The sequence below is a fragment of the Saccopteryx bilineata genome, chromosome 6 (assembly GCF_036850765.1).
Source record: "Saccopteryx bilineata isolate mSacBil1 chromosome 6, mSacBil1_pri_phased_curated, whole genome shotgun sequence".
Classification (NCBI taxonomy): domain Eukaryota; kingdom Metazoa; phylum Chordata; class Mammalia; order Chiroptera; family Emballonuridae; genus Saccopteryx; species Saccopteryx bilineata.
The window spans coordinates 77,676,196-77,695,717 of NC_089495.1; the positions used below are offsets into that span (position 1 = coordinate 77,676,196).

The 19,522-nt window shown below is 39.6% G+C and overlaps 1 long non-coding RNA gene across 2 annotated transcripts in view; it reads left to right on the forward strand.

Moving 5' to 3' along the window:
* Nucleotides 1-19,267, forward strand: part of LOC136309167 (uncharacterized) — a 125,819-nt gene extending 106,552 nt beyond the window's left edge. For both annotated transcript variants that reach the window (XR_010726248.1, XR_010726247.1), the window contains 2 exons: nt 1,600-1,723; nt 18,951-19,267. This is a non-coding gene — a long non-coding RNA (uncharacterized lncRNA). The remainder of the gene's footprint in view (nt 1-1,599; nt 1,724-18,950) is intronic.
* The last annotated feature ends 255 nt before the right edge of the window (nt 19,268-19,522 follow it).

The following is a 19,522-nucleotide window of genomic DNA, read 5'->3' on the forward strand; positions in this document are numbered from 1 at the left end:
ATAAAGTTAACACTTTTAGCTCAACTAACAGTAGGTAACAAAGCATGTCCTTATTGTGAACAATATAGTGTGTGCGTGCATGTGCTCACGTGTGTGTGGAGAGAGAGAAAGAGGCTTATATACTGTATTAACGGGCACAGAAATCTCAGCCCAAAACTCCGAGGTATAATGCTGACAAATACTCCTTTAGTGGGTTCGAGCAGGTTATTTACTTTTTTTGTTGCTTCAGTCACAAATTTAAAATCCTAATACTAACACATCTTTCAAAATGCATATTCTCTAATTTAGTTTGAAACATTTCTGAAATATGGCCACATAAAATCTCTTCATATCTCAGCAGAACAATAGTAGGCCAAGCATTATAGTTAACCTAAAATGCAAAAAAACAAGCGGTGGGGTTCAAGCAGTTAGGTTCAGAAAATAACTTTCTCAGTGTAGCCCACAAACAGAATCTCTTTGGATATTAAAATCTTTATGAATTTGTGGTATTGAAGGGCTCAGAGCTCAAATAAGTGAAATAATGTCAGAGTAGAAAATCTAATCCAATAAAACCTTATCATTGGAAAAGGAGGCCAGTGACCTGGGATTTAGTGTTTTGGGCTCTTCCCACTACCAGACTTGAACAGTAACTAGCGTCTCAGAGCCTGTGAGGCAGCCTCGTATCGAGATCTGGTGGGCCCGACTCTGCTCAGAGCCCAGAATCACCTGCCCACTCCTTGGAATCCAGGTGGCTCAGAATCTGGCCTACAAGTTTATTTGTTGATCTTTTTTACTTTCAATTTTGCAAATCAAAATTAGTTTTTTGTCATTATTAGGAGAAATTGTGTCTTTCCAAGAAAGTTCATTCCAGAAGTAATTATTAAAGCACATTCTCAAGACTTAAAAAAGAGATTCCTAATTTTAGAAAGATCCTTGGTCCATGACCTATGGAATAATTTAAATCTCAGTTCCCAGAATGATGAACTGCCCTTCTCTGCTCTTTGGCAGTTTTATATAGAGACTGAAATACTGTGTTTGATCATTACACAGGAGCATTATTTATGAGGAAAAAAATCCACATCTTTTTTCTTTATTCTGTCTTCTTATTCCAGGGCTGAACCCTAACCCTGAGCACTGAGACGGGAGTTTTGTAATCTTCCTCCACAAAACTTACATGAGGAAAATCTTGGAAAGATCATCAGGGAAATTGACCTTTTCTCAGAAAGCTGAAATGAAATAAAACTATAAAGCTAAACTATTTCAGTCAGGGCAGAGAGCACTTGGGACTAATTTGCAGAGGACACAGCCTTCCCTTGGCATCCTAGCGGGCTAGGTTCCAGGATCCCAGCAGATACCAAAACCCACAGATGCTCACATCCCTCATATAACATGTTGTTCCGTTTGCACATAACCAACACACACCCTTCGGTATCCTTTAAACCATCCCTAGATTATATATTATAATACTCACTATAATGCAAATGCTATGTAAATTATTATGCTGTATTGTTCAGAAAATCATTTCAAGAAAAAAAGTCTCTATATATTCAGTATAGACACAAACGCTGTAGGCCTAACTACACAGTACATGTCAACAACACATAACTTTTTTGTTTTCAGATATTTTCGATCTCCGATTGGTTTAATCCACAAATGTGGAAACTGTGGATATGGAGGGATGAAGAATTGGCAACAATGTGAATCAGGTGGAGCAGCTGACCAAAATCAAGACTCCGTGAATCAGGTGCACTGAACAGTCAAGGGCAAAACAATGTCTTTTTCTCATGTGTTTTATCTGGGTCTATAATACGGTTCTGCAGGAGAGAAGAACACATTGTAAATACCTTTCTTCATTCATTTACTCAATCATTTATTCTCTCATTTATTTTTGATGTGTAGATACCCTAGACAAGCCCTATACGTGTGCTTCAGATACAAAGATAGATACAAAATAGTCTTCATTTTTAACCCTTTGAGTAGTGAGTTTTTTCATGCTTGCTGACCCCTGGGAGTTAGATTTTTTTTTTTCAAAAAATAAAATTAGTTCCAGTTCCAGTTTTATTAACTTAAAATCATGTTTGTTTGATAAACAATTTATAGAAACAAGAAGAACACACATTTGCCTTTTATTAATGTTGCCTTGCATATTTTTTTAAATTTTATTTATTCATTTTAGAGAGGAGAGAGGGAGAGAGAGAGAGAGAGAGAAGTGGGGGAGGAGCAGGAAGCATCAACTCCCCCATATGTGCCTTGACCAGGCAAGCCCAGGGTTTCGAATTGGCAACCTCAGCATTTCCAGGTCGACGCTTTATCCACTGCGCCACCACAGGTCAGGCGCCTTGCACATTTTAAAAATAAATCGATCGTACTCTGGATGGTCAGGAGGCACGAGGATGTACATGAAGGTTCATACTACTCAAAAAGTTAATGTGTGCAGAGCCTATCTCAGGAATCATATATGTCAATACAGTACAAAGAGGTGAATACAATAAAAAAGAAAGTTTTAGACTGATGAAGCCAAAGAGAAGAGGTGTACTTGATTCAACTTAGGGGAAAGAAGATGGTGTTTGAGCCAAGTCCTAAAGACAGCTGAGCTAAGCAGGCAAATAAAGTCAGGTGAAATAGAATTTCAAAATAGCAGGGAAATCTGGGTATGAGAGACTATGATATGTGATGTCAATGATCATATCACTCAATATGGCCATAGTGTGGAACATATTAGCGTGGCAGGAAAGATGTGGCTGCCAAAGTAGACTGAGTTCCTATCCTAAAAGGATCTTTAGGATACTCTAAATGGTCTTCATTTGGCATTAAAGGTAACAGTGAACCCAAGGGCATTTTAAGCAAATCAGTAGGATGATTATATATATATTGTTTTATATTTTTTCATTTTTTATTTTTATTTATTATATTATAATATGTAATAATTGCATAATTCATAGTATAGTTTTACCTTTTGAATAATTTTTTAATTCAGTACATTCACATTTTCAAAAATATCAAAACAATCAAAAAGGTGTACAATGAATTATCTCATATTTATCTCTGCCCCCAAAAAATCTATTGTAAATATTTCTATAAGATAACCACTTTTCTTAGTTGTTTACAGATACAAGCAAGCATAAGCATATTCTTACTTTCTTTTTTTTCTTACATAAAACTTAACATCTCTGCCCAGTTCTACACCTGAATTTTTAAACCTTAATAATAATACATCCTACAGATTTTTTCATTTCAATGTATAAAAATAATCCTCCGTCTTGTATAACTGTGTTGCAGTTATAAAGGAATACTTTCATTGCAATGTATAGAAGAACTGGGGAAATGGGAAGTTGCAGGAATCTAGGCAAGACATAAGGGCCTTGAAGAGCACTCGATCTGAGAGGCTGGAGAAATACCCAGGAGACAGAACCAACAAAATTTGGAAATAAATTAGGGAGAAGGCTGTGGGATGCTGACTAGAGTAATGGTGAAGCAGTGTTAGTGAAAAAGCATTTACTGAGGTGGAACTCAATAGAGGGACAGGTCGGGATAGGAAGGACTAGAGGAAGATGATGAGCTGATTTATCAATGTGGAATTTGTGTATCCAGCCAGAGCTGTTCGGTAGTAAATATAATGCTCAGGAGAGAGGTGAGAGGTGGAGAGTTTTGGAATCATTGGAATATAGTTCATGATTAAAGCCTTGGACGTGGATGAAATCATCTAGCAAGACTAGAGAACAAGAAAACAAAAGCAGGTGAAGGTAAGAATCCCCTACACTTAACAAGCAATTGAAGGAAGTAAAATAGATACTGTAAATACTACATGACATTAAAGGTTAGGACAGGTGTTTGCCAGACCTTATTTCTATGGAGGTGCTCACACACAGGCAGATGTTCACACATGGATACGTGTAAATGCACACACCCAGTGTTGCATGGTCAGCAGTGGTGGGAATCCACAGTCTATGTTGCCTTACTAAAGGTAGTAACATCTTAGAGCCCATATTTGAGAAACAATATCCAAAGAGAAGAGGTGCACTTTTCAGAAAAGGACGGAAAGTACCACCTTTAGATGAGGAGATAACTCCAGCGTGGGCTCTGTTCTTTTGAAGACCCTTCATTAATTAATATCCAGATCCAAGGAAAGCTAAATATATACAATATGAAACTTAACATGATCATGTGCTTAAACCTGGAAAAGGTTATACTGGTGCCATCTTGCATTGATGTTGATTAGCCACGATATGTTAAAAAGAAATTTTTAAGTAAGTTGTATAGGAAACAATCCATGAAAAATAAGACTATGATGTTTAAAGAGTTTATAAATCAAATTTCAGGGAAATAATGCCAAATGCTTTCACTTGACTTTATTATTGAGTAACTCCTTGATTTGGCTGGTTGATTTCACCTGAGATGATTTGTATGTGTGTGTGCACACATGCCAAGGCTTTAAAATGAAAAGGTTTCTTGGTAATAAAATAAGAAAAATTATGTAATACAAGTTAGGGGCAAGTTCACAAGAAAAAAAGTAAGAGAGAGAGAGAGAGAAAACAAGTTTTTAGAAGTTAAATATTTAACACAGAGAGTCAGTTGTCCTCCTACCATGCCACTAAGAACTCTTCTCACCATTCCTGCAACAGCAGAAAAATAAATACCACTTTCACCTAGATGCCCCTTGTGTTCACTGGGCAGACAGGCCTCATAACTATCACAGATTATTTGGGGCCTCAGAAAAAGAATCTCAAGATAATTGGATTTGCTTGGAACCCAAGATTTCCTGGGAAAGATCTTGAACTCAGACCATAACTGGGTTCAGGGTTAGAGTGCTGTGTGTAAATAATGCCCTTTCTCCTCCGAGGGTGAAATAATGGAACCCTGGAAGTAAACAGAGAACATTACTTGACTCCCATATCTGATGCCAGAGCCCAGGACTATCCATCATTCACCTAGCAGCCCTCTTCCCCAGAGTCCCTGTGTGTTCTGCTTGACATAAATGAAAGGACTGTGTCACTGGGCCCAGACCGCTCTGCTGTGCGATCCACTGGTGCAGAGGAGAAAGGCAAAAGTGACATCACGTCCAAAAAGCAACAGACTGACCATGGGAAGGACGTGGAATGACAGCCACTGCTCCGGCACTGGAGCTTCCATAATTAGACCCTTTCCTAGGTCTCCAACGGAAAGACACTAGTCTATGCCACCAAGGTGGCCTAGGGGACACTTCCCTAACAAATAGCAGTCCTCAGGCCTCTCAGAGATATTTATAGAAAAGAACCTATGAAAAGTCAGGACATATGTATTATCAGTGGGTGAGTAAGTTCAGAGCATAAGGATGTGGGGCATTTACTACAAGTGAGATCATATATTCACTGCTCTGGCTGGACAGCTTGGTTGGTAAGAGCACTGTCCCAATACACAGAGGTTGCCGGTTAGATACCTGGTCAGGGCACATACAGACACAGACCAATGTTTCTCTCTCTGTCTCTCTCTCTCCCTCTTCTCCTCTCTTTAAAATCAATAAGTTTAAAAAAAAAGTTATATATTCATCAACTTGAGAAGCCAGTAACACATATTATATTACATAATATGGATACAAGCATATTACATAATATACATGCATGCATATTACATAATACACTTTTTATTATGTATTATGGTGCTTTTTGCCATCTGGTCTCTTATTAAAATGGAAATTGTTTTTGAAATGTGTCCTTTAATTTTAATACTATTTCAAGGTAAATGTTTACTCTATGTGTTCCCATAAGACATTCATCCAACTTATTTGTTAAGTGATTTCCATGTGTCCAGTACTACACAAGGCACTCGTGAGCAAATCAGACCTGATCCCCACTCTGTGCACCTTATAATCAAGATTCACTCCAAATGTCGTTATCACTCAGTATGTTTCATTGAAATCTGAAGGTTAAAGCACATTCGTTTCTGCCTGTTTATCTTATACACATAGGAGGAAATGCTTCCAGATTTTACTGCAGCAAAACACATCATACCAAATGGTGAAAACAAGACCAGCTTCATGGTTGTATGACCTGTGCAGTCACCCACGGCCCACCGCTTGATGTAATGCTCTGTTGTCACCATTTTAAAATGGGTAATCATTTTGAGCAAGGAGACCCTGCATTTTCATTTTGCACTGGGTCTAGCAAATTATGTAGCCTGTTTCGGGTCAGAACAGTGTGGCTGCTCTGTGTATAGAAGGTGTGTTGCTTGTGTAAATGGGTAAAGGGTTTGTGGGTAGGGTTGCCAGATTTAACAAATAAACATACAGACACCCAGTTCTAGTGTAAGTCCCAAATATTGCACAGGATATACTTATACTAAAAATAACTCTCCACTTTCTATAGGTAATTCAAATTTAATGAGGTGTCCTGTATTTTATCTGGCAAGGTTTCTTACAGGGTAAAGGTAGTTTTAAGCCTATGGTGCCACTGTAATTATTAGTACACATTCTTTCATTCTCCTCAGCGCCTTGTTTGTAAAATAAACTGTATGGTCACTCCAGGTAACGGGCCTGAGAACAACCTGATGTATACGACAAATCTGTGGCCGAGAGCTCTTGGAGAACTTTGATGGCCGAGTTTCCTGTGCTCTTGGCTTTTAGAGAGACAGACAGCAATAAAGGGCTTGGGAGGGTGACAGGAGAAAGGGGACAGCTAAATGTGGGCAGTGACAAAGGCTCTCATAGAGTTAAGTAGACTTTCCAGATTTAATCATTTTGAAAATTCTTTTTAATGTGTTATAGACCAAAAAACAAAATGACCTCATATATCATGCCTAACTGCTCATGGATAAGCCCTGTAGAGGCTTTCTTTGAATGGACAAATTCAAGAAATAAAAGAGAATGTGAAAGTCATCGAGGCATCTCAAAAGAGCTGAGTCATGGAGACTTTGCCAAAATCTTGGTTGTGGAACTTTTAACTTTGCCTTTTGGACTACCAGTAATTCATATGTTTAATTCCCTATACAGTTTTTCCTTTAGATAGTGGAATCATTTGACTATGACTCAGTGATGTTGTTAATAAATATAAATCCATAGACTACTGACTCAATTCTTAATCCTTGTATTCTGGCTTCTATTGCTACAAATTTCTTAACGTCGTTCTCTGAAAATCCCCCAGTTTTTTTCATTGCCAAACTCAGCAATCATTCTTCAGTCGTAGCGTTGTTTCCCCTTCTTTGGCTTCTGTGCCACTCGCTCGTCTCCATCTCCTGTTTTCCTCACTTTAAGTTCCTCTTCCCTTGTCTGGCTCCACATCCGCTTCCTGTCCTTAACCACAAGCAATCTTGGCCTTTCTGTTTCTTTTCTTGTTTCTGTACTCTCCCTTTGCAATCTCCTCCCTCCTCATAGCTTCAACTAGCACACAATCCCTGGTGTGTTGGAGATGACCTGTCCCAACTCACGAGAGCTACTTGTTAGCATCTCTTTTTAATTTCACATCTTTACAGTGGTCTCAGGTGGGAACAGAAAATCAGCAAATGCCACAAATGCAGCAAGCTTTCCCCCAACTCCATATGGGTTATTCAACATTTTGCAGAGTGCCGTTGCCTATACCTACTACTCCAAGCCTTTTTCAATCAGGTTCCACCAATCCTGCAGCCTAATCTTCCAACTTCTCCGTTTTCTGTGTCTTCTTATTTATTTATTTTTTTTGTATTTTTCTGAAGCTGGAAACGGGGAGAGACAGTCAGACTCCCGCATGCGCCCGACCAGGATCCACCCGGCACGCCCACCAGGGGCGACGCTCTGCCCACCAGGGGGCGATGCTCTGCCCCTCCAGGGCGTCGCTCTGCCGTGACCAGAGCCACTCTAGCGCCTGGGGCAGAGGCCAAGGAGCCATCCCCAGCGCCCGGGCCATCTTTGCTCCAATGGAGCCTTGGCTGCGGGAGGGGAAGAGAGAGACAGAGAGGAAGGAGGGGGGGGAGAAGCAAATGGGCGCTTCTCCTATGTGCCCTGGCCGGGAATCGAACCCGGGTCCCCCGCACGCCAGGCCGACGCTCTACCGCTGAGCCAATCGACCAGGGCTGTGTTTTCTACTCTAATCAAATGAGACTACTCTGTGCTCTTCCAATGGCTGTAAACCATCCTGTGACTTGCCTTTTACATGCCACATTCTTTACCTTCTTCGTGATATCTTCCATCCTGTCCCCGCCTCGCCTTTTGAATATCTGTCCCAGTTGGGGCAGGGGTAAGGAGTGCTGGATCACTTCTCTGACATTTTTCACATTCTAACTTGTATTACAGTTATTTGTAGATTTGTCTTTCTCCTTTACAAAGTCAAAAGCAAATCAAAACATGAGCTAAATCTTTTTCTTTTCTTTTTTTTTTTTTGGTCTGCCTGTTTGTTTTCCAAAAAAATAGTATTTGTCTACGTTATGTAGCCCACTGACTTAAATAATTCATGCATCAAATACAGGTTCCTCAGTCACTAGATTTATCCAAATGGAATAGAATTCAGAGCTCATAGAATATCTTTATAGGACAATAAAATAATTTGGCTCAGAACAATTGACTTTGAATCTCTTTGATTGCATAAGTCTTTGAGAGAGATGCCAATATATTCTAATAAAACTAGGCCTTTGTTTTATTGAGAACAAGAATATTTTTAATGCAAATCACAGTAGAAAAATCCTATTAAGCTGTAACTATAAGAAGTCATTACCTACTCATGGTAAATCGCAGCTAACGTATCACATTAAATTGCTTCAACAAATGTTGAGTCCCTCCTCTATGGAAGATGCAATATTATGTGCTGCACTTCATAAAATACTCTGAATTGCCAGAAAATAGAAACCCTTCCTCAATTTTTGGTTGCTAATGGTATTGGAAACAAAGAGGATGATTCATGTAGAACAATCCATATTAAAATTTAAAATGCATTAAAATTAAATAAAGGGCATACTTCAAGAGCACATATAATTTACATTTGGGTAATAAGAGAATAGATACTTCCTTTTCAGAATTTCCCCTTGATATTCTGTCAACTCTTGATGCCTGCAGCTTATAAATGTGGTGCAGTCATAGAAACAGAATTTTAAAATCCATTTGCCTAGCCTCATTCTCTCCAAAATAAAAAAGTCTCTGTTGTATGCCTCTTTATCTATTTCCTAATAGCTTCTTTCATTTAATTTTACTGGTACTGATAATGGTTGGGATGTGTGTGTGTGTGAGTGTGTGTGTGTGTGTGTGCATGCATTCATGCTAGGAAATGTACAGCAGGGCAATGGGGTAATTCTTGAGCTGTTACACTCTCATATTACACATACACACACACGCACACATGCACACACACAAAGGATTGCTTTAGGATATGGAAAAATCTCTCCAAATCAATGAGATTTAAGCTAATACCATGGAAGTGGTTTGTGATAACACTGGAAACTAGGATTTCTTACAACCTAATATGTTCACACTGTGCAGAAAGCAGCCCTCAATCTGGGCTCTATGTTCTTGCAATCCTTTAGACCAGACTTTTAAACTACATCCTTGATTCAGGTGACAGGATGCAGGAGGCCTTGCCTTCAGGGGAAATTTCCTCTACCGTTTCTCAGAGGGGTTGGACTCGGCTCAGTAATTATTCTAGCTTTGGGGGAATCTTGGTTCGTGACAATTTCCAGGAAAGGGTGGTGGGTGGAAAAACAAAGTTCTTCAATTCCCAGATATATCTTGTAACTTGGAATCATTGGAAAGTGATTTCCCCAGCCTGTCTGGGGAAAGAACATCAACCCTAGCTGGTATTAGTGTCCCCACTAGCAGCAAGACAGCCCCTCTTAAATCCTAGCCATGTGAGATCTGCTTCCCTTCCCATCGGCCTGACAGAACTCTGAAAAATCTGCCTTGGAAACACAGTGTGCTGATACCAGCCCCGCGCCACACAGCATGTTTGAAAAAGGCACCCTTCTGGGCAGTGTAGCCTCCCCTGAGGAGGGCAGCCCCGTGAGCGTGGCGCAAGCTAGATTTACCCACACCCAGCTTCCTTCTCCCGTTTGCAGGCCACAACTATCATATACAATAGCTCTGATTTTCACTGTTCATTTGCTGTTTTCATTTTCAAATATTATAGACAAAACAGCAACCGAAGGTTTGTCAAGCTCAATATTTGAAATTTTCAGCAGTACCTTGATAACATTCCATTAAGTGAGATCTTCTGATAATAAGCCCCTGATTACAGCTCTGGCTCCCCAGTTTGCCATATCCTGTCTGATTCAGACACATCATTACCAAGGTTATAAGCAGATGTAACAAAGATAAAGCCTTACTTGGTGATGACTCTTGCAGTGGTTTATCTGTAAGACATGTCAGAAAATTTCTCTAAATTATGAAATTATTTTAAGCCTGTCTTGAGTGACTTCATGTTATAATCTCTGTTCTAATCATCAGGTCATTAAATAACCTTGCAGAACAATTATTGATGTGCTCTAACATAATTCCAGGGAATTTCTCTTGAGGCCCATGGTGGTTACAAGAAAAACAAGTTACCTTAGCATTATGTTAGAGATACATTCCTTTTCAGCTAAACCAACAACAAAACCCATTCAATTTTCTGTGGGAGAAGTGTCTATTGCAGGCCATCCTTGAAGGCACAAGGTCCAGAGGCCATCTCCTTGGAGGCATGAGAGAAAAGAAGTAAGCCAGAGTATCTTCTTGCCAACTAGAGAGTTAAACAAGCAGCAGAGAACTAGAAATGGGTAAGTAAGGAGTCCTGTCCCCTCTTGTGCCACACCTAGCATGGCGCCCGGAACAGCATAGGTGACCAGTGAGTGTTTGCTCAATGACTGATCTGTGGGTCTGCTGCGCAGTGACCTGGTGGCACGCATCGCCATCCAAGGACTAAGTTCTTCCAGATGCAGAAAATCTCTGGAGTTTCAGCTCAGGGTAGGTCCACGCCTTCAGATACCCAGATGCTGACATTATTTTATACGTTCTCAAATGGGTTATATTTTTCTGTTTTTAACACAACGGGAATGCCAGTGATCACATATACATCACTGCATGAGCATATCCGGACAGGTTTTTTTTTTAATTAATAGCTATTTAATTTACAAAGAACGTTGGTATTATTAAGGACATGTCGGTTCCAATGGATTAGGGCAGCTCATCACATTTTATAAACTGCCGACATGTAGTGACACTTTCCTCTTTAGGATGAGTTTCATCAGACTGAAAGTGCTGGTTTCTGGTTTATAATTCAATCCATTGCACTGACTCACAGAGGGTGGAGTAAAGTGACAAAGTCCTTCAGTCCTTCAGTCAGAGTTTTTCTTATTACCAGGTGATTATGCATTTATCTTTTTACCACATGAGGTGCTGTGTAAAACCATGGTCAATAATTACCACCCTGCAACTGACTTTTATGTATTCCAGAACTGCCCTCACATAAATATGTCGGATCAGAGGAAACAAATAAAACGTAAGACTGTCATTAAACCGGGGAGGCTCGGAGAGACAGGGAGGGAGAAAATAACATGGCCCTGCCAGCTAGAATCCTGCCCAAAAGGAGACTCCCGCAACACTCCCCCCACCCCAGGTACATTACATACTAGCTACGTTTACTGCCTGTTGTAAAGTGATGCAAAACACCGGCCAGTCACAACATAACAAAGCATACATTGTACACACAGGATATGGGAATGTAAATATAGGAACCAAGAACTATCACTGTTGAAAGAAGATCTTAACTCATTTGTGCTGGCAACTTTCTGAATGGTCAGTTAGGTTTAGACTTCAGTCTTCCTTCTTCTTCTGCACCCCTACTCCTTTTGGAATCACTATTCTCTTGTACTGTAGCCAAAGTGGGTTCATACACCTGTTGAAGTGTGTTAAGGAGTTGAGGCCCTTTCAGTAGCTGCAGGAATCCAGAGAGCAATGTGGTTGTGTGGCAGTTGGGAATTCTATAAAGAGGTACGATGATTTAACTAAATTAGAAACTCTCGTAGTGCTTTTTGTATCTAATAGATGTACTTTTCTAGTTATGCTCATTTAAGTTAAGAATAGTTTAATTTTGAATACATTGTTGATTTAATGTTTGTGCATATGTTCAAATCAAGTATAGTTAATTCTGGAGCATCTATGTCAATAAAAGAGAAAGGGGATGATTGAAAGGGAAGTCATGAGGCCTGCCCTGTGGTGGCACAGTGGATAAAGTGTTTACCTGGAACGCTGAGGTAGCTGGTTCAAAACCCTGGGCTTGCCTGGTCAAGGCACATAAGGGAGTTCCTGCTCCTCCTACCCTTCTCTCTCTCCCCTTTCTCTTTAAAAATGAATAAATGAAATCTAAATTATATATATATATATCTATACTTTAAAAATTAAAAAAAAAAGAAAATGAAGGCATGAGAAGAATCCTGTATATTTCTCCTTGAAAAATATTTCTGGGTTTACATTTAACTATGTATATGTATGTGTATGTGTATATGTGTATGTGTATGTGTATGTGTGTGTATGTGTGTGTATGTGTATGTGTGTATGTGTATGTATGTGTATGTGTATATGTATATGTGTATGTGTATGCACGTGTACGGGTGTGCGCATGCACGCACGTGTGTGTGTGTGTGTGTGTGTGTCTGTATGAATTTTTGGCATTTAAAATTCTTCAAACAAGCCCTGGCCGGTTGGCTCAGCGGTAGAGCGTCGGCCTAGCGTGCGGAGGACCCGGGTTCGATTCCCGGCCAGGGCACACAGGAGAAGCGCCCATTTGCTTCTCCACCCCTCCGCCGCGCTTTCCTCTCTGTCTCTCTCTTCCCCTCCCGCAGCCAAGGCTCCATTGGAGCAAAGATGGCCCGGGCGCTGGGTATGGCTCCGTGGCCTCTGCCTCAGGCGCTGGAGTGGCTCTGGTCGCAACATGGCGACGCCCAGGATGGGCAGAGCATCGCCCCCTGGTGGGCAGAGGGTGGCCCCATGGTGGGCGTGCCGGGTGGATGCCGGTCGGGCGCATACGGGAGTCTGTCTGACTGTCTCTCCCTGTTTCCAGCTTCAGAAAAATGAAAAAAAAAAAAAATTCTTCAAACAAGATAACAAAGATCCAGTTCTGAAAAAGGTAGAGGACCAGCCATCTTTCCCATCTTATTACCTGCATAACTCTTCCCTGTTCTTCACTCCACGCGAAAAGGCTGCTGCTGCTGCCAGTCAGTGCTGCACAGTGCTTGAGCCTAGTCAAAAACAAATGAGAACGTGGCCATGGAAAAATGACCAGCAGACAATGAAAACTTTAGTGTCTACTGATGTTCACTTGAGAAAAAATTACTCATACACACCACAGAATATGATCTTTTCCAGAAACAAAGTCTTCCTCTTACCTGTCCTTTTACTCTGGGTAGAGGGAGCAAAAGGAATGTCATTTCTCCTTTGACATTCTCCTACCTTGGTTATTCTAACCTTAGCTCTTTTATCAATATTTATTTTGAAAAGCAACAAAATACTAAGGTAATAGGTAGGCCATATTTATGTTGTGTTTAATTTTCCCTAATCCTAAAGTAGGCTCCTTCAGAATTTTAGAACTCAGTAATATTTCTACAAAGGTATCAAGTACAAACCCAATCATTTCGTCCACTAGTGCAAAGCGGCATCTCTCAGGCCCTCTTGCTTAGTTCTAACAGCTCCAGTTCTTAGAGGTATTAATGAAATCAAGTTTTTCAAACCAAATAAGTGTGGAAGCATTGCCTTCTGGACAATCTTCTTGAAATTTCTTGATGAACATTCTCATAACAAAGGCTCATGAAATTATTATTACAAAGAAACTTCTTTTCTGTAAACTCCTTTGACAAAAAAAAACAAACCCATTTTTTTTAAAAACACCTACAGACATCTTGTAGAACTAATGTTAAAACATATTTTTGAAAAATACTGCCTGACCAGGCAGTGGCGCACTGGATAGAGCGTCGGACTGTGATGCTGAGGACCCAAGTTTGAGACCCCGAGGTCGCCAACTTGAGTGCGGGCTCATCTGGTTTGAGCAAAGCTCACCAGCTTGGACCCAAAGTCGCTGGCTCGAGCAAGAGGTTGCTCGATCTGCTGAAGGCCCACGGTCAAGGCACATATGAGAAAGCAACAAATAAACAACTAAGGTGTCGCAATGAAAAACTAATGATTGATGCTTCTCATCTCTCTCCGTTCCTGTCTGTCCCTATCTATCCCTCTCTCTGACTCTCTCTCTGTCTCTGTAGAAAAAAAAAAAGAAAAATACTATTGCTTACCTTGCTGGGTAGCTCAGTTTGTTACAGCATCATCCCAATATACCAAGGTTGTGGGTTCAATTCCCAGTCAGAGCACAAACAAGAATAAAGCAATGTTTGCATAAATAAGCAGAACAACAAATCAATGTTTCTCTCTCAAATTAAGAAATTTTTTTTTTAATTTTTTTTTTATTTTATTTTTTTTATAATTTTATTTTTTTAATGGGGTGACATCAATAAATCAGGATACATATATTCAAAGATAACAAGTCCAGGTTATCTTGTCGTTCAATTATGTTGCATACCCACCACCCAAAGTCAGATTGTCCTCTGTCACCTTCTATCTTGTTTTCTTTGTGCCCCTCCCCACCCCCTATCCCTCTCCCATTCCCCCCTCCCCCCCGTAACCACCACACTCTTGTCAATGTCTCTTAGTTTCAGTATTATGTCCCACCTACGTATGGAATAATACAGTTCCTGTTTTTTTCTGATTTACTTATTTCGCTTCGTATCATGTTATCAAGATCCCACCATTTTGCTGTAAATGTTCCGATGTCATCAAGGAAATTTTTTTTAAAAAAAGAAAAATACTATTGCTTTAAGAATAATAGGAGTGGGGAAACACATATTATATAAAACAAAAAACTCCATACACAAAGGAGAGTATTTTAATAATACTTCAATACTTTGTTTTGGAAAAGATCATGATACATTTTCTTTAAAGTGAGAGGCAGGGAGAAAGTGAGACAGATTCTCACATGTGCCTCAACCAGGATCCACTTGGAATGTACCCGGCAACCCCCATTTAGGGCTGATGCTTGAATCAACCAAGCTATTCTTAGTGCCTGAGGCTGGTGCTTGGACCAACAAGCCATCCTCAGCACCAGGGCTGACGCTTAAACCAATCAAGCCATTGGCTATGAGAAAGGAAGAGGGAGAGAAGAGGAAAGCAGAGGGGTAGAGAAGCAGATGGTCACTTCTGTTGTGTATCTTGACTGCGAATTGAATGTGGGACATTCATACAGTAGGCCAGTGGTTCTCAAACTGTGCACCAGGGATGCACCCAAAAGATTTCCAGGTGCACCCTATGGTATTCCAGAGAAATATGTGCTGTTGGGGACCAAAAAACCAACAAGGTTTTTGGAGTTTAGATTTTGGGGGGAAAGAGGTGTGGAGAATTGGCTGTAATCTGATAGTCTGCCCAACCCCCACCTCACCTGCCTGATTAGGTTGCAAAAGGCTGTTAAGCCTGTTAAGCTGTGGTGCTAGATTGTTTACACTACCCACCATGTTCCCCAGAAAGACTGGAAGCAAGTTTCTTCTATCTTTTGTTTGCTGTAAAGTTAAGATGATATGTATGGTGGGGGTTTTCTGCACTCAACACAAGTAAGAGTAAAAAAGAGAGGAATTCTTCAATGTATTGACAAAGAAATGAGTCTGCCTTTCAAATATATGCCCAAACATTGAAGAAATCTCTAGAACACATCAGACTCATGTTTCTCATAAGCACAAGAATGAAAAAACTTAACACATTCATACCAGGACCTGCCAAATTTACTAAATCTTACTAAGAATGTATCTATATATATAAAAAGATAACTTTTTTGTCTTTTTTTTATTTTGTAATACATCTATTTTACAAATTCTAAAAAGCATAACTCAAAAAATGTGACATAAAACTGTTTTTTAATGTCAGAATAAATTTAATTTTGTCATTTATTTCGTTTAATTATCATAAAGCACGCTTGAACTTTATATTTTTTCTTTAATATTTGACTTAATTATTATAACATATTTCTCAGAAATTTGTATATAGTGTGCCTACAATTATTTGTAGGACTTTAAATGCGCCCCGACCTCAAAAAGTTTGAGAAGCACTGCACTAGGCCAACACTCTATTCACTGAGTCAGCCAGCCAGGACCATGACATACATTTCTTATTGGGTGCCCACTTAGTCTACTCTATTCTATTGTTAGAACAATAAAGTTTTTTTTACATCATTTGGATATACCATATTGAATACAAACTGTACATTAAAAATTAAGAAACTATAATGATTGAATTTGATTTGTGAAGCTGGGAAATATATACCAGACCAAAATTTATCCATTAATTTTTTTTTATTATTATTATTCTGTGACCTATTGAAATATTTCAGGTTGAAAAAAAAAAGTCTCCTTTCTTCCAAATTCTCATGATTGAAATATGGGTGTACCATCAGCATCTTTTCCTAAAATCTTTTGAAGTTTGAAATTTTCACAGGATCTCCACCATAGAATCATGGTAACTTTAGAATAAAACGTACTTGAACGGACGGACCATTTGCAGCTATACACAGGAGGAACTGAAGGCCTAGGAGCCTGAAACACAATGCGTGTTTGCCAGGATAAAATGTTGGATACACGTTTACCTTTATCTTAATAATAGAAACATTTGTATTTCCAGGATGAGCCCTTCTGACCTAATCTGCATATCATTCTTGGTTTATTACGCACATGAGGTTATTCTTTTATTACACCCGTGAGGAGACACATCTGCTTCCCTTGATCCTGCTGTGTGTTTTCAGCTCCTTGTCCTGCCCTGGGCTCCTTCAATCCCCTTTACCCCTCAGGACCCTCCCCTGGGCTCCAGCTCCCACTCTCAGCCCTGCTCACGGACTCCTCCTACAGACCACCCTGGTCAGCTATTTATCACTTGGCCAGCGCCTGCCTGGCTTTCAGCTTCTTGCACCTGCAGTGTCTGGAATCGCCAGTACAGCAGTACATTAATATAAACAAACTGATTTTAAAGAAGCATTGATTTTTAAAAATATGATAAAGCTAAAAATAGAAAAAAATAACGGGTTTGAGCTTAAGGGGAAAATAACCTATTCTTATCTGTCAACTCACTTATTTTCCTAAGAATCCTCAACATATATTTCAATTTCTTTCCTAAGCAACTGTTTCCTTTTTGGCATCTGCCAACATGACACATTTGCCTGGAGATTTTGGTAAAAATATCCAACAGAGAAAGATTCGACTCAATTTCCCTTTTCTTGTTTATCCTTTTTACTACTTCTATTAGGACTTGTCTGTGGTCAGCAGGTTCAAATGCCTCGCCTAGTCTAGTGGCATTCAAAGGTTGGTCTGAAGAATCCAGGGAGCTGGGGAGACAAGACTCAGGGAGTCTATGAGGTCAAACTATTTTTATAATATTAAGACGGTTGTTATGAACGGCTTTTTTCTTACATTCTTTCATGAGAGCACGTTTCAAAACCCACCACAAATTTCTATCGATAGAAATCTCTGATAGTAAGAACAAGTTACCCAGGTTTAATTAATGAAAGTTGCCAGGCAATGTGCTGCATAATTTATATATACAAATATTGTTATCACAGTTCTAGGAGACAGATACTATGTCAGCTTTGCCAATGAGGTTTGAGAGGTGAATTTATACATATGTTTATCACCAGTGGTTTTATCTCTACAACTCTGAATAATCACATTATTTTCCTTTTAAGAAAAGGGCTAGCAGCTATATAAACAATCTTCTCTTTAAATTATGTGGTAATGAGGTGTTCCTCTAAATTGTGTGATAATGAAGTTTGAGTCTTTACAGGTAGAGAATTGGATGTGATGCTCTATTGATTGTGGCCAGTAATTTTCTACTAATTTGTATGCAAGCCATCAATTAGAATTCCATCCTTTTTTTGATTAGAAGGATTTTTTTTAAGAAAGTCAGAATTCCCAACACTGAATGTTCGCAAAGTATGAGGCCCACTCTGTGATGCTGCTTCTCCGACCTGATACATACGAGTGGCAGATGTCTCTGAACGAGAGTTGTTTTACGTGGTGGTCATTGACATGTTAGGAGAGACTGACAGGACTGTCATTTTCTATTACACTTGGAAATGCAACCAGAGGACACTGAACAATGGGGCACTCAAAAATGAAAGTTTCAAAATTGCTATCTGAGCATCTCACTGTGGTCACAGAATTCAGTGGTATTTTTGCTGGGCTTGTGTTTTATGTTTATCAGAGTGTCTCTGCCTTATTGATCATTCTTTTGGACCTGCCAATCAGCCAATATGGGTCAGATGTTTTGTTTTTTTAAAAAAAAGCACCAACCAACTGATAAAATTCAACCTATCTGCTCAGATGCCGTGCTGCCAGACTTTACAGTTTCGCATACTAGTTTGCTGCTTAGCCCTTTAATTAGTTTTGTCTGCATGTTGGTGGTGACAGTGGCACCTGTTCTTTGACCATTGTTATGTTACTGCTGACAATAAAATCTGCTGTATAGATATGTTTAGTCAAGCATTATAAGAAGTCATGTAATTCCATATCGTAGCTTTTTTTTAATAATAAACACCTAAAAGGCTTTGTATCATATTAGAAATGGCTAATTTGAACATCTCTTTTCTAAATGTGCATTCCAGAGTTCAACTGACTCTGACTCCATTTGAATAACTCACTGTATGGCTTTCATAATGAAGTTCACTGGGGCCCATTGTTTGGGGTATTATTGACTTAACATTCATTAAGAGACACATAAAAACTTACTTCCTGCGTGTTCAGGGCATAGTGTTTAAGCTGTAAATATGGCAATATGGGTGTAAATATTGGCTTAAAACTCTACGTTGAGTCATTAATTTCCTTTATCTCATTGTCTCTAAATCACCATTCTATTCTCTTCTGTTTAGCCTGGCCCTTGCCCAGTCTCCAAATGTGCTTTCTGAATTCCCAGTGGCAATTTTGTTGGGATTCTTCCCGAAAGAGTCAGGGGGCACCAAACTAGGATAATTTTTGTTCTCACTCTGTTCCAGACACTCCGTAGCGGCTGAACACGAAGACGGCACTCCACTGGGCTGACCTTTGATTCTTGGCAGAGGACAGCGATTTCACTGAGGGAATCCACTCTGGTTGATGAGTCTCTAGTGTTTGTCGAGATCTCTGTGGAAATAAACATTCAGAGGGTCTTTGTGGAACAGTCCAGAAATAATTAAGCCAGGAGACCCCTACCCTTACCCCCACGGGATAAAATGTCGTTATATTTTCTTTTAAGGAGTCCCTAATTGATGCCCTTGTATAAATAAATGCTATTTCCCAGTACTTTCTCTTCGCCCTTTTACTGAGAAAATTACAAAAGAAAAATCAACCGAATCAAGACATAAATTCATTTTTACAGCTGAATAAGCTTTCTCTTTGGTTGTTTTAGAAATGAAATAAATGGAAAAATATTTGTTAGAGAATAATAAACACACCCAGGTATTTGCTGCTCTTCCTGGGTCGGGCTGAGATTGAAGTGGCTCGGTGAGACCACCTGTGTTTCTTGGTCCAAACCCAGCAGAGTTTCAGCATTTGTATAGTTGGTTTCAGTCCAGCGACCTGGCTACAT